The sequence below is a fragment of the Dermacentor andersoni genome, chromosome 2 (genome assembly GCF_023375885.2).
Source record: "Dermacentor andersoni chromosome 2, qqDerAnde1_hic_scaffold, whole genome shotgun sequence".
Lineage (NCBI taxonomy): Eukaryota > Metazoa > Arthropoda > Arachnida > Ixodida > Ixodidae > Dermacentor > Dermacentor andersoni.
Window position 1 is genome coordinate 252,760,212 of NC_092815.1, and position 12,810 is coordinate 252,773,021.

A 12,810-nucleotide genomic window follows, 5' to 3' on the forward strand; every position below is an offset into this window, starting at 1 on the left:
ATGTTTTTATTTTCTTGACGATTTTCTAGTGGTTCTTAAGCTTTGCTTGCGTTCCTCCGTTTTTTTTTTCGTTTTGACGCAGACACTGTTCTTTAGACCCTTTATCGTTCAACTGTTTTGTCCAATTTCATTGTTTGCCACATGGTTGATTTTTCGCGCGGTCACATGTATCAATTTTTTAGGTGAGTGAATATTAGAGATCTTAGTTTTGACGCAGTCGCTGTACTTAGATGCCTTTATTCATTTTTTTTTCGTGTTATTCGTTGGTCATTATTCCTATAGTCGGGCGGGTTTTATCACTGATAGGGCCTTAGGCGTTTCAAGTGTGTTATGTTGGGGGTAGTTTGACAGTGAAGCCAGTACTTCCATTGTCTCGTTTTTTCTACCAGTTCGCTTGGAAAAGACTATGCTCGAAGAAATTCTTCCCGTGCTGCTCCACGTGTGGTTGTTCACTCATTTGATATTTTGTGCCAGATATGGTTCCTGAGTGGTCGGTAGATTGCTGTATTTTACTTCTTAGGTTTCGTGTGTGATTCGGCTTAATAAACCTACATAAGACAGGCTTGTTGCGGAAATAAACTTAGTTGCGAGGCACCGGCTCTGGCGTTCTGCCGTTTTTGCCGTCCTGCCATCGTCGTGCCGTTTGTGTTCTTCTTGAGCCCTGGTCTTCTGCGCCTTGCCTTTACTAATTCAAGCATGAACCAACTATTCCAAGCAAGCGTTTTACGGCGAAGATATGTGCTTAGTGTTTTTTAAGAACCTGGAATTAATTTCGTCCGTGCCAGTAGAAGATGACAACTTCATTTTTTTTTTCAATTAAGGAGAGGATACCATAGAAACTAATGCTTATGGGTGGGATTTAAGGTAAACTAACAGAAAACAGTTCTGTTTCAGTAGGATTAGGTTCATTCCTAAAGACAGATGAAAATGCTGCATTGAGTATATTGACACTTTCTCAACAACTTGCTTCTTGACCAGATAATAGAAGGATAAAAGAAGGGGTGCCATGTGTGTCTAGAATTTGCCATAAACGTTTGGGTGAATCAGCAAGGATTCTTCGTAGCTCAGTGTGAAAAAATGAGCACTTGGCTTTGCGTACATCTCCTAAATATGCTTTTATTGCAATGTTGTATTTGTCCCATGCGCAAAATGTTTATTTTGTGGGCCACACGAAAAAGGCGTTTCTTCTTGTTTTCAAGTGATTTTGATGACTTCGTAAACCAAGGTTTTTGGCGCGTGGGACGGAAAGTTACCTTAGGCATGAATTCATCAGCTAAGTGTTTCATTTTGTTTTTGAGAAGTAACCAGTTTTCGTTATTAGATCGCTCCGAAAAACCGTCTTGAAACGACAGAAGAAAGGCATGAAGTTCCCGAATGAGGGATCCGTGTTCCCCTTGTTATATTGTTTAATTGTTTTACTGCAAGCTTGACGTATTTCGGCAAAAAAGGCAAGAATAGCGTGAAATAACTTGTGGTCATTTATTTCGTTTAGAAATGTTATAGTAGACACGCTGCCTGGATCTGTTGTTAAGATGATGTCAAGAATATTGGCAGTATGGGAAGTGAATTGTGTAGTTTGTGATATCAGCTAAGTGCGATTAAAATTTAGGCAGAGGTCAAAAAAATGGTTAGCTTCATTTGCATTGGGTGCTAACGAGGTTAGGTTCATCCACTGGATATTCGGAAAGTAAGTTGCCAAAGAGAACGACGCGAGCATTTGGTATGGTTGAAAGTTTAATTAAAATAGTAATAATTTCGCGTGGGAAATCTGGACTGCTTCTAGGAGGCCTGTAGCAAACACCTAAGATCACCGACTGTAGTGCGGAACGACCAGATCAACCATAATATTTCAAGATTGGGGGATATTTTGATAGCAGAGCACGAAAGTTGTTTGTTTGCAGCAATGAGAACGCCTCGCCACGTGTGCCAGGACGATCCTTTCTAAAAAGATGGGCAAGCCGGATAAAACTTCACCGTCGGTGACGTCAGGAGTCAACCACGTTTTAATTAATTTAGGTAAATTGCTACAAGATGAAGATACAAGTTTCGGCACCTGGTCGTGTTTAGAAAGAAAGGTGCGAATGTTTCTGAAAATATTCGAAGAAGAGAGATTAGCTTTGGGACCAAGAACGGAACCAGTTAATGATCTGGGGTGGGAAGGGAGCAGCTGCTATTTTTTTTCGACAGTTTCAGTTCTGTCGTGAAGTAAGTAACGTTTGGAGCCAATAAATAATGTTTTATATCATAAAAAAAAAAGGACCAGATTTTTCTTCAGCAATGGCGAGAAGGTGCTTCCGTGCGTTCCGGACGTGCGGCGAGAAATCTTCCCAAATGCTAAAATCTGTATCTTTAAGTTGAGGACCATTAGCAAGAACCATTCCCTTGGCTTTGAAAGCGTTAAATTTTGCTATTATGGGGCGGCACTGGTCTCGCAAGTGGCGACCAAGACGGTGTGCACGCTCCATTTCCTTTGATGCAATAGATACATTGAAATGGTCCCTGCAGAACGCACTGTTTAGCTCCTAAGAGTGAGCGTTGGTCTCGGATGGCGTAGCGTCCGCTATGCCGTAAAACAACAAGTTGTTTCGTCGGGAGTGGTCCAGCCGGGTCTCGAATACCGAGACCTGTCGAGCGGTCTGGGAAGTGGTGGTTGCCACGGTTTCTAATTGCGTTCGGAGCGCTAGAAGCCAGTGTTAGTGGGATTCTAAACTGCCCATTCGTTTGCCTAGTTCGGAAATGGTTTTATCAGTGCGTGAGAGGTGGCTGCTTAGGCTCTGCACGTCACCAATGAGCGAGGCTTGACCGGAAGACAAGCCGTTTAGTTTATCTAGCATTGCACTTAGGGGGGCGGGGGGGGGGGGGGGGGGGTCCGGGGTTAGTTTCAATGTCTCTGGATAACATCAGTACCAAAGAACAAACAATGTTCATACAATCAGACGTGATACAAACACAGTACTGAGGGCTCGGTAGCTGAATAAGGCATCGCTTGCTCGATTTTTTGGTGAAAAGGCAATAGTGATTACTGACCTGCATGATGTACAGAAGTGGCACAGTCACCGAGCCCACTAAGCACGCCCAGCCGGCGGGGATGCCTAACACGAAATGCGCCTGATGAAGTCGATGACGGTGTGGCCTTGAATTCCCTTTCGAGCGCCCAGTTCCCAGGTTCCAGCGTTGTAGAAACCACAGTGGCGAACGCTGGAAGTAGGCACCGGTCGTCCATAGTGACTAGCCTTGCCGTTAAATAGCAGTTCTCGTTGATGGCTGATACAGGGCCCAGAAGAACGGTGAACAGCACGCAGGCGATAGCGCAAAGAAAATCCTGTATGATGTACAGAAGTGGGTTAAACCGTGTCGGGGCACAGTCACCGAGCACACACTAGCCCATTCTAGCAATCCCTACGATTAGTTCAATGTATTATTTATTCTTTATTATTAGTTCATTTTGCGTGTTTTTGCCGAACTATTACGTAAATTGTTGCCTTTCCTTGGAGTTGCTGACAAATTCCACTTCGCCGTGCCATTTGCTACCGACCTGGTTCACTCATATTTTATAGCATCTGCCGCAGAATGGCGGTGGTCCCGGTTTCGAGTTCCAGACCACGACGATGTTTTCTATAACTGCGGGGCTTTTCTTTAAAAGAAACCGCGTGGGTTTTGATCGTAGCAATTGCCATGACTGGGTGACTGTCTAATTTTCCCCAGATAATTATTTCTCACCACCTTGCGGGCTTCCACAGAACTCTTACGTCAAACTTTTGCCTCTGCTTCTAGTTGTTGACAAATTCGACTCCGCACTGCCATCTGCTATCCACCTGGTTAGCTCACCTGGTAGAGTGGCTGCCCCAGAATTACGGTTGTCTCAGGTTCGGGTCCTAGAGCTGGACAAATTTTTATTCAACTGTAAACCTTTTCTTTCTAGCAACGCGTATGGAAATTGCTACAATTGTAGCAATTGCTACAATCGAAGGACTGTAGCAATTGCTACGAATGGTTGGATGTCTGAGATGCCCTTAATAATTACTTCTCTCTAACTTCCGGGTTTCCGTAGAATCACTACGTGAACCTCTTGCTTTTCTTCGAATTGTTGACAAATTAAACTTCGCCCTGCCCTCTGCTAGACGCCCGGTTCGCTGAGACAGTACAGCGGCTGCCCCAGAAAGGCCGTGGTCCTAGGTTCGCGTCCCGGACCAGGATGAATTTTTCTTCAACTGCCAGGATCTCCTTTAAAAGAAACCATGTGGGTTTCCCCTGTCGCGATTCCTAGGATTGGGTGAATGTTTGATTTTGCCTTTATTGTTTACTTTTCCTTCCGGGTTTCCGAAGAACTATTACGTCAAATGTTTGCCTTTCTTTCGAGTTGCTGACAATTTCGACTTTGCCCTGCCATCTGCTAGCAGCCTGGCTCGCTGAGATAATAGACTGTCTGCCACGGAAAGGCGGGGGTGCCGGGTTTGACTGCTGCTTCAACTGCGCTTCAAATGCTGCTTCAACTACGAGGCATTTCTTTAATGGAAACCATATGGGTTTCCACTGTAGCAATTGCTAGGATTGGGTGGATGTCTGATTTTCCCTAAATAATTGCTTCACTCCACCTCACGGGTTTCCGAAGAACTATTACCAGAATGCCAAGCCGGTGCTTCGAGTTGATGACAAACTAGACTACGCCCTGCTATGTGCTCACCGCCTGGTTATCAGATGGTGGAGCGACTGCTCTAAACGGTGGTACTGTCGGGTCCAAGTCCTGAACCAAGACAAATTTTTCCCAACTGCGAGCATTTTCCTTCTAGGAACGCATATGGGTTTCGATTGTAGCAATTCCAAAGAAGGGTGGATGTCTTATTTGTACTTATTAATTGCTTCACCTTGCGGGTTTCCGCAGAGCTATTACGTTGAATTGTTGCCTTTTCTTGAAGTCTTTCACAAATTCGACTTCGCCCTGCCATCGGCTAGGCGCTCGCTCACTCAGATGGTAGAGCATCTGCCGCACAAAGGTGGTGTTCCGGGCTCGAGTACCGGACTAGGGCAAAATTTTCTTCAACTGTGAATGATTTTCCTAAAAGAAACTGTGTGGGCTTCCATTGTAGCAATTCCTACGATTGGGTGGATGTTAAATGTTACCTTTAATTATTTGTTCACTACACCTTTCGGGTTTCCGCAAAACTATTACGACGAACTCTAGCCTTTGCTTTAATTTGTTGACAAATTCGAATTCGCCCTGCCATCCGCAAGCCGCCTCGTTAGCTCAGATGGTAGAGTGGCAACCCCAGAAATGTTGTCGCCCCGGGACCGAGTCCCGGACCAGGAGAAATTTTTCGTCAACTGCGACGATCTTCTTTAAAGGAAACCGTGTTGGTTTAAATTGTAACAATCCCTACGATTTGGTGGATTTCTTATGTTCTCTTCATTAGTTACTTCACCTTGCGAGTGTCCGCAGAGCTAATACGTTAAATTCTTGCCTTTCCTTGGCGTCATTCACCAATTAGGCTTCACCCTGCCATCTGCTAGGCGCTCGCTCACTCAGATGGTAGAGCATCTGCCGCGCAAAGGCGGTGTCCTGGGTTCGAGTACCGGACCTGGGCGAAGTTTTCTTCAACTGCGAGTGGTTTCCTTAAGGGAAACCATGTGGGCTTCCATTGCAGCAATTCCTATGATTAGGTGGATGTTTCATTTTCCCTTTAATTATTTGTTCATTCCACCTTTGGGGTTTTCGCAGAAGTATTACGTGAAATTCGTGACTTTCCTTCGAGTTGCTGACAAATTGGACTGCACCCTTCGATCTGCTAGCCACCTAGTTAGATCACATGGTGCAACGGCTGTCCCAAAAAAGTGGTGGTCCCGGGATGTAGTCCCGGAGAAGCACAAATTTTTTTTTCAACTGCGAGGCTTTTCTTTCATGGAACTCGTGTGGGTTTCCATTGTGGCAATTGCTACGATTGTGTGGATGTTTTATTTTTTCTTTAGAAATACTCCTAATCCACCTTGCCACTTTCAGCTGAAATATTACGGCAAACTTTAGCCGTTGCTTCAAGTTGTTGACAACTTCGCCCGGCCACTTGCTTGCCGCCTGGTTAGCTCAAACGGTAGAGAGGCTGCCACAGAAAAGCGGTGGTCCCGGGCTCAACTCCTTGAACAGGACTAATTTTTCTTCAACTGTGAACCTTTTTTTTTTCTAGCGATCCGTATTTATTTTTATTCTAGCAATTCGAAGAATAGGGTGGATGCCTCATTTTTGCCTAATAGGTACTTCTCACCATCTTGCAGGTTTTCGCAGAACTACGAGGGTCGTTCATGACACTCCGGGAAATTTTTTTTAAAAACAAATAGAAGAACAAATTTCAAACTGCGTAAAAGGGATTTATTTTTCCACACAACCTCCAGCTAGAGTTATACACTTATCCCAGCGTTTAACTAGTACCTGGAATGCTTCGGCATAGAAAGATTTCGTATTACCGCGGAGCCATTGCAGGACACCATTCTTCACTTCATCATCAGCGTTGAAATGTTTTCCCCCAAGGAACTCCTCCAGGGGCTCAAACAGGTGGAAATCACTTGGTGCTAGGTCAGGACTATCCCAGCCAAGTTCTTGGATTGTTTGGAATGTGCGTTCAGCCGTATGTGGTCGTGAATTATCTTGCAAAAGGACCACACCCTTTGTGATCAAAGCCGGATGTTTCTTCCCTAAACTCTTGTGCACATCACGCACAACACGGCAGTAATACTCACTGTTGATAGTGACACCATGGGGTAAAAAATCAACGTGAACAATTCCCTGTTTATCCCAGAACACACTTGCCATCACTTTGTCAGCAGATGCAACTGTTCGAAATTTCTTTGGAGGTGGTGACTCCGTATGCTTCCACTGCATCGATGCTCTTATGGTTTCTGGGGTTAAATAATGAACACATCTTTCGTCACATGTGATAAAGCAATTCAGGAAATCCTGGCCTTCCCTTTCATAGCGTTCCTTGAGTTCTCTACATATCTCAACTCTTCTGTGTCTGTCAAAAGCTGACAGCTGCTTTGGGACCCAGCGTGCACTCACTTTTTGGAGCAACAAATGATCATGACTTATTGTGTTCACTGCTCCTAATGACAAATTACACACCCTTGCAATTTCACGACAGGTTATGCGACGATTGTACACAATCAGCTGCTCCACGCACTGAATGTTCTCAGGAATGACTACCGTGGGCTGCGATCCGCCACGACTGGGATTGTCAGTAATAGAGATACGGCCATCTTTGTAGCACTTACACCATTCAAATGTCTTACTGCGACTGAATGTCTCATCACCATACTGAGCCTGAACTCTTCTGTAAATTTCAGCAAGTTTTAGGCCCTTGTTCACTAAAAACTTCATCACAACACGCTGTTCCACGTAGACGTTCCCACTGTTGTCCGCCGTGTTGAATAACAGTCTATTCAGAAGCGCGGGAAATGAGCGCCGTCTACCAGTAACAGGACACAGCTGCTTGTTTCTAATGGATACAAAACTTCCAGCCTAGGCGTCCATATAAACCTGGAATGAAAAAAATTCCCGGATTGAGTTGAACGACCCTCGTCTCATACCGAATTCTATCCTTTGCTTTGAGTTGTTGACAGACAAATTCCACTTCGCCCTGCCATCTGCTAGCGACCTGGTTCGCTGAGATAGTAGAGTGGCGGCACCGGAAAGGCGGGGGTCTGGGATACGAGTCCTAGACCAGGACAAATTTTTTGTTCAAGTGCCAGAATTTTCTTTCAACAAAAGTGTGTGGGTCTCCATTGTAGCGATTCCTAGGATTGGGTGGATGTCTGATACCCCCTCAATAATTACTGCAACTTGCGGGTTTCCGAAGAACTATTACGTTAAATTATGCCTTTCTTTTGAGTTGTTGACAAGTTCAACTTCGCCCTGCCATCTGCTAGCCGCCTGGTTCGCTGAGATGTTAGACCGTCTGGTCTGGAAAGATGGGGGTCCAGGGTTTAAGTCCCGGCCGAGGATAATTCTTTCTTATACTACGAGGCTTTTCTTTAATGGAAACCGTATGGATTTCCATTGTAACAATTCCTACGATTGCTTGGGTGTCTCATTTTCCCTTAGCATTTACTTCTCTCCAGCTTGCGGCATTCCGCCGAACAACTACGTCAAACTCATGCAATTCCTTCGAATTGTTGACAAATCCAACTTTGCCCTGCCGTCTGCTAGCCGCCTGGTAAGCTTAGATGGTGGAGCGGTTGCCTAGGAAAATCGGTGGACCTGGGGTTGAGTCCTAGACCTGGACGAATTTTTCTATAATTGCAAACCATTTCTTTCCAGGGACCCATGTATGTTTCCATTGTAGCACTTCATACAATTGGTTGGATGTCTGATTTTCTCTACATAATTACTTCGCTCCAACTTGAGGTTTTCGGCAGAACTATTATGTCAAACTTTATCCTATGCTTCGATTTGGTGACAAATTTGATTTCCCCTGCCATTTGCTAGCCGCCTGGTTAGTTCAGATAGTACAGCGGGCGCCCCAGAAATGCAACGGCCCCAGGTCCGAGTCTCGGGCAAGAACAAACTTTTCTTCAACTGGGAGGCTTTTCTTTACTGGAAGTCGTGTAGGAATAGATTCATTCTAGGAATTGTTACGATTGGATGGATCTTTCTTTTTCCCTTTATAGTTACTTATCTCCAGCTTGCGGCATTCCGTAGAGCAATTACGTCAAACTCTTCCCTTTCCTTCGAGTTGTTGACAAATTCAACTTCGGCCTTCCATCTGCTAGCCGCCTGGTTAGCTCAGACGGTGGAGTGGTCGCCCCTGAAAATGGGTGATGCCGGGGTGGAGTCCGAGACCATGAGAAATTCTTCAACAGCGAACCTTTTGTTTCCACGAACTCGTATTGGTTTTCATTGTAGCATTGTCTACAATTGGGTGAATGACTGATATTCCCTTAATCATTATTTCTCCCCAAATAGAGGGTTTCCGCAGACTATTACGTCAGACTCTATACTTTGCTTCCAGGTGGTGACATGTTCGACTTCCCCTGCCATCTGATAGCCGCCTGGTTAGTTGGGATAGTAGAGCGGCTGCCCCGGAAGGCGGTAGTCCAGGGTTTGAGTTCCGGACAAAGACACATTTTCCTTCAACTGGGAAGCTTTTCTTTATTGGAAAACGGGCGGGTTTCCACTGTAGCAATTGCAACTGCTTTGTGCATGTTTGATTTTTCCCTTTGATAAAAACGTATCGGCGCCTTGCGGATTTCCGCAGAACTGTTACGTCAAACTCTTGCCTTTGTTTCGAGTTGTTAGTGAATTCGCCCTCGCCGTGCATTTTCTAGCCGTCTGGTTCGGCGAGTTAGTAGAGCGGCTGCCCCACAAAGGCTGTGGTACCGGATTCGAGTCTCGGACAAGGACGAATCTTTCTGCTACTGCAAGGTTTTTCTTTCTAGAAAACCGTATGGGTTTTAGTTGTAACAATTGCTACGATCGGGTGTGTTACATCGTCATGGCACCGCACGTGCCTATGAAGTTCGGCGCACCTGCTGTAATCACTTTCTTCCCTTATTCTTCATTTGTTCCTTCCCCTTTCTAACTGTGCGCTATATTGTCACGTGCTAGTGACGTTAAAGAACACAGTAGCAATACTGTGAAAGAAAAAACTAGCTATTATTTGGCGAACCAAATAATAGCTAGTTTGACAGTGACTGGCTAGCATAAGATATCACCCGTTCCGTTTTTCCTCTGGACCAGGATGGCACCGAGGGGCTTACGCTACTGGCGTCAGTGTGGATTTCGCTATCGGCATCCTCGTCGAAGTGTGCAAGTACAGGCGGCGACTGCATGCATCGTTTGAGTTCTTGAAATGCATCGGCCTGCGGCGTTTCCCACTTGAACTCGACATCACATTTGGTTAGATGTGTTAGCGGCTCCACGATGCGGTGGTGGTGGTGGTGAAAACTTTTAAATGCTGCAAGAGAGTTTGGGAGCCACAGAGTGGCCCCGCTACATGGTCGGCGTCCCTAGTCCGGGACATTGCATGACAATGCCCCGTCTCTCGCCCGTTTCACCAGAGCCCTTTGGGACTCAAGCGAGGAGCAGTTGAGGAGGGCAGTCTCCCATGCCTCTCTGGAAGGGGTAGGGGAAGGGGGGAGGTGGGGATTTTGAGTACATGCCCACACCATGTGGAATATATCACAGGTCTCCCCACAGTGCGGGCGTCGCCCATCCGTGTTAGGATCGTAATGCTTTAAGATTGCAGGACAGAGCAGAGTACCTGTCTGCAGGCGCCTTAATGTTCGCTCCTCCGTCTTACTCAGCCCCTTGGCAGGGGCTGGGAAAAGGCGGTGGTTGTCGCTATAATGCGTTATTATTTCCCTGAATCGCAGCAGCGGCTGGTTAGTCTCCGAGCCAGAAGAGCTGGGATGAGGAGCCCGGTAAATAAGCGCTCGGGCAGCCGCGTCAGCGGCCTCATTACCTCGTACGCCCTGATGGCCAGGAGCCCAAATGATTCTTTTCGGTGTTGGATCAGTGGCAGTCCGTCTTAGAATGCAAGCAGCTAAGGGGGAGATCTCCCCAGCCAAGTAATGATCACATGCTTTTCGGGAGTCCGTAATGATTATTCTCGAATTGGCGTGGGTGGCAGCAAGCGCTATCGCTACTTCCTCGGCTCGCATTGAATTCGGGGCTCGAAAAGAGAGTCCATCGACGTGCATTTCCTGGTGAACAACAGCGGCCGTGTAAAATCCCGTGGGCGACGGCCCTGCTACGTCTACATAATATACACCGGGTCGGGAGCCGTGTTGTCTCTCAAGAGCCCGAGCCCGCGCTTGTCGTCTGTTTTCGTGCATGTCGGTGTCCATGTTACGGGGGAGTGGGGAGACCCTGAGCATATGGCGCCACAGTACTGGGATACGCTCCGTCTCCTCTGGAGTGCAGTCGTGTTGGATGTGTAAGCGGTTTAGCAGGCGGCGCCCAGGGGCCGTTTGCATGAGCCGCGTGTATTGGTTCACGAGGTGGGCCTCCCGCAGCTCCTGGTAGGAGTTTAGCACCCCCAATGCCTTCAGTTTGGCATTAGAGGTAGCCACCGGGAGATCCAGGGCTCGCTTAGTTGCCTTGCGGATGATGGCGTCTATTCGCGCCTCGTCTTGCTTAGCAGTGCGGAGATATGGCACGGCGTAGAGGATCCGGCTAGTCACGAAGTCATAGACGAGCCGAAGCGCGTCCCTGCCCCGCAGACCGCCCCGCTTGTTGGAAACGCGGCGGATCATACGCCCTACCTGTTCGCCTACTCTCTTGAGTTTCACAATGGTGGAGTCCGGTCTGAGTCTGTGGTGAATGAAAAGGCCCAGAATACGGAGCTCCTCCACTTCTCTAATAGGACCTCCTGACAGAGAGATGTAAATTGCTGTCCTATCCTTTGGGTTCGCTCTGACATGCAGAAGCTCTGATTTCGCTGGAGCACATTGGAGCCCACAGTCCATAGCATACGCATCGACTATGGAAGCGGCCTGCTGAAAGCGGGCCTCCATGTCCCCCAGGCTCCCCTCAGTGGTCCAAATTGTAATGTCATCTGCATATAACGCGTGTTGAATGCCTTCCACCCGGGCCAGTTGGCTTGGGAGGCGCATCATAGCTATGTTGAACAGGAGCGGTGATAACACCGCTCCCTGAGGGGTACCCCGTGTTCCCATCATGTAAGGGCCGTATTCCTCGCCCTCAATCTGAAGGAAGGCCTGGCGATTAGTCAAGAAATCTCTTACATACGCGTAGGCCCTAGCCCCACAATCGGTAGAACTCAAGTTGGCCAGGATGCTTCCGTGTTTAACTTTGTCGAAAGCCCCTTTCAGATCAAGGGCGAGGATGGCTTTGTCATTGTGTTGCATAGTTGTGGGTCGTATTACATCCCTGTGCAGCTGGAGAAGGACATCCTGTGCAGACATGTGGGGGCGAAACCCGAACAGGGTGACTGCAAAGAAGCCCTTACTCTCCAGGTATGGAAAGAGGCGATCCCGAACCATCGTCTCCATAAGCTTGCCCGCACATGAGGTCAGTGATATGGGCCTCAGGTTGTCCGTATTCACGGCCTTACCTGTTTTAGGGATAAACGTCACAAGTGACGTTTTCCACTCGGGAGGGAGTGGACGCCCGTCCCAGATCTGGTTGATGTATTCTAATAAATGGAGGTAGGCTGGGTCCGGTAGGTTCGCCAACAGGTTCACTGTTATGTGATCCCGTCCCGGAGCCGTATCCTGGCGCATTTTTGCTAAGGCCGCCTTAAGGTCGTGCAACTCAAAAGGGGCATCAAGTGTTTCATTAGGCCTGCCAGAGTATATGTACTCAGGCCCAGGCGGGTCCTTCGTACGACAGAGATATCTGTCGCACAGAGTGTCCGCAAGTTGCGCCGTCGTACCTTGATACCCTTGCAGAGCCCGCCGGAGCTGCTTTTGCGTCTCCCCTCTCGTTTGGGAGGGGTCGATTAGACTGGGAAAGAGACGCCACGTCCCCTTCTAGCTCATCTGATGAGCTGCGGCGTCGCAGCGTGCTATCCAATTTGAATCTGAGAGTTCGGCAGCATACGCTGCAGCCTGCTCTGTGAGTTTGGCTATGCGGTCGCGTAATTTGCGATTAGTTTTCTGCTTTTTCCACCGTTTAGGTAAGCTCCGGCGCGCCTCCCACAAATGCAGGAGGTGGGTGTCCACTGCGGGGATCTCTTCGGTGGTTTGTAGTGTTGTGACGTGTTGTTTCTGAATGTTGTATATGTGGTTAGCCCACTCCGCGTATCCGCCGGAAAATAGTACGGGAGGGATAGTGTGATTTCGGAATTTGTGCCTATCGGTCAG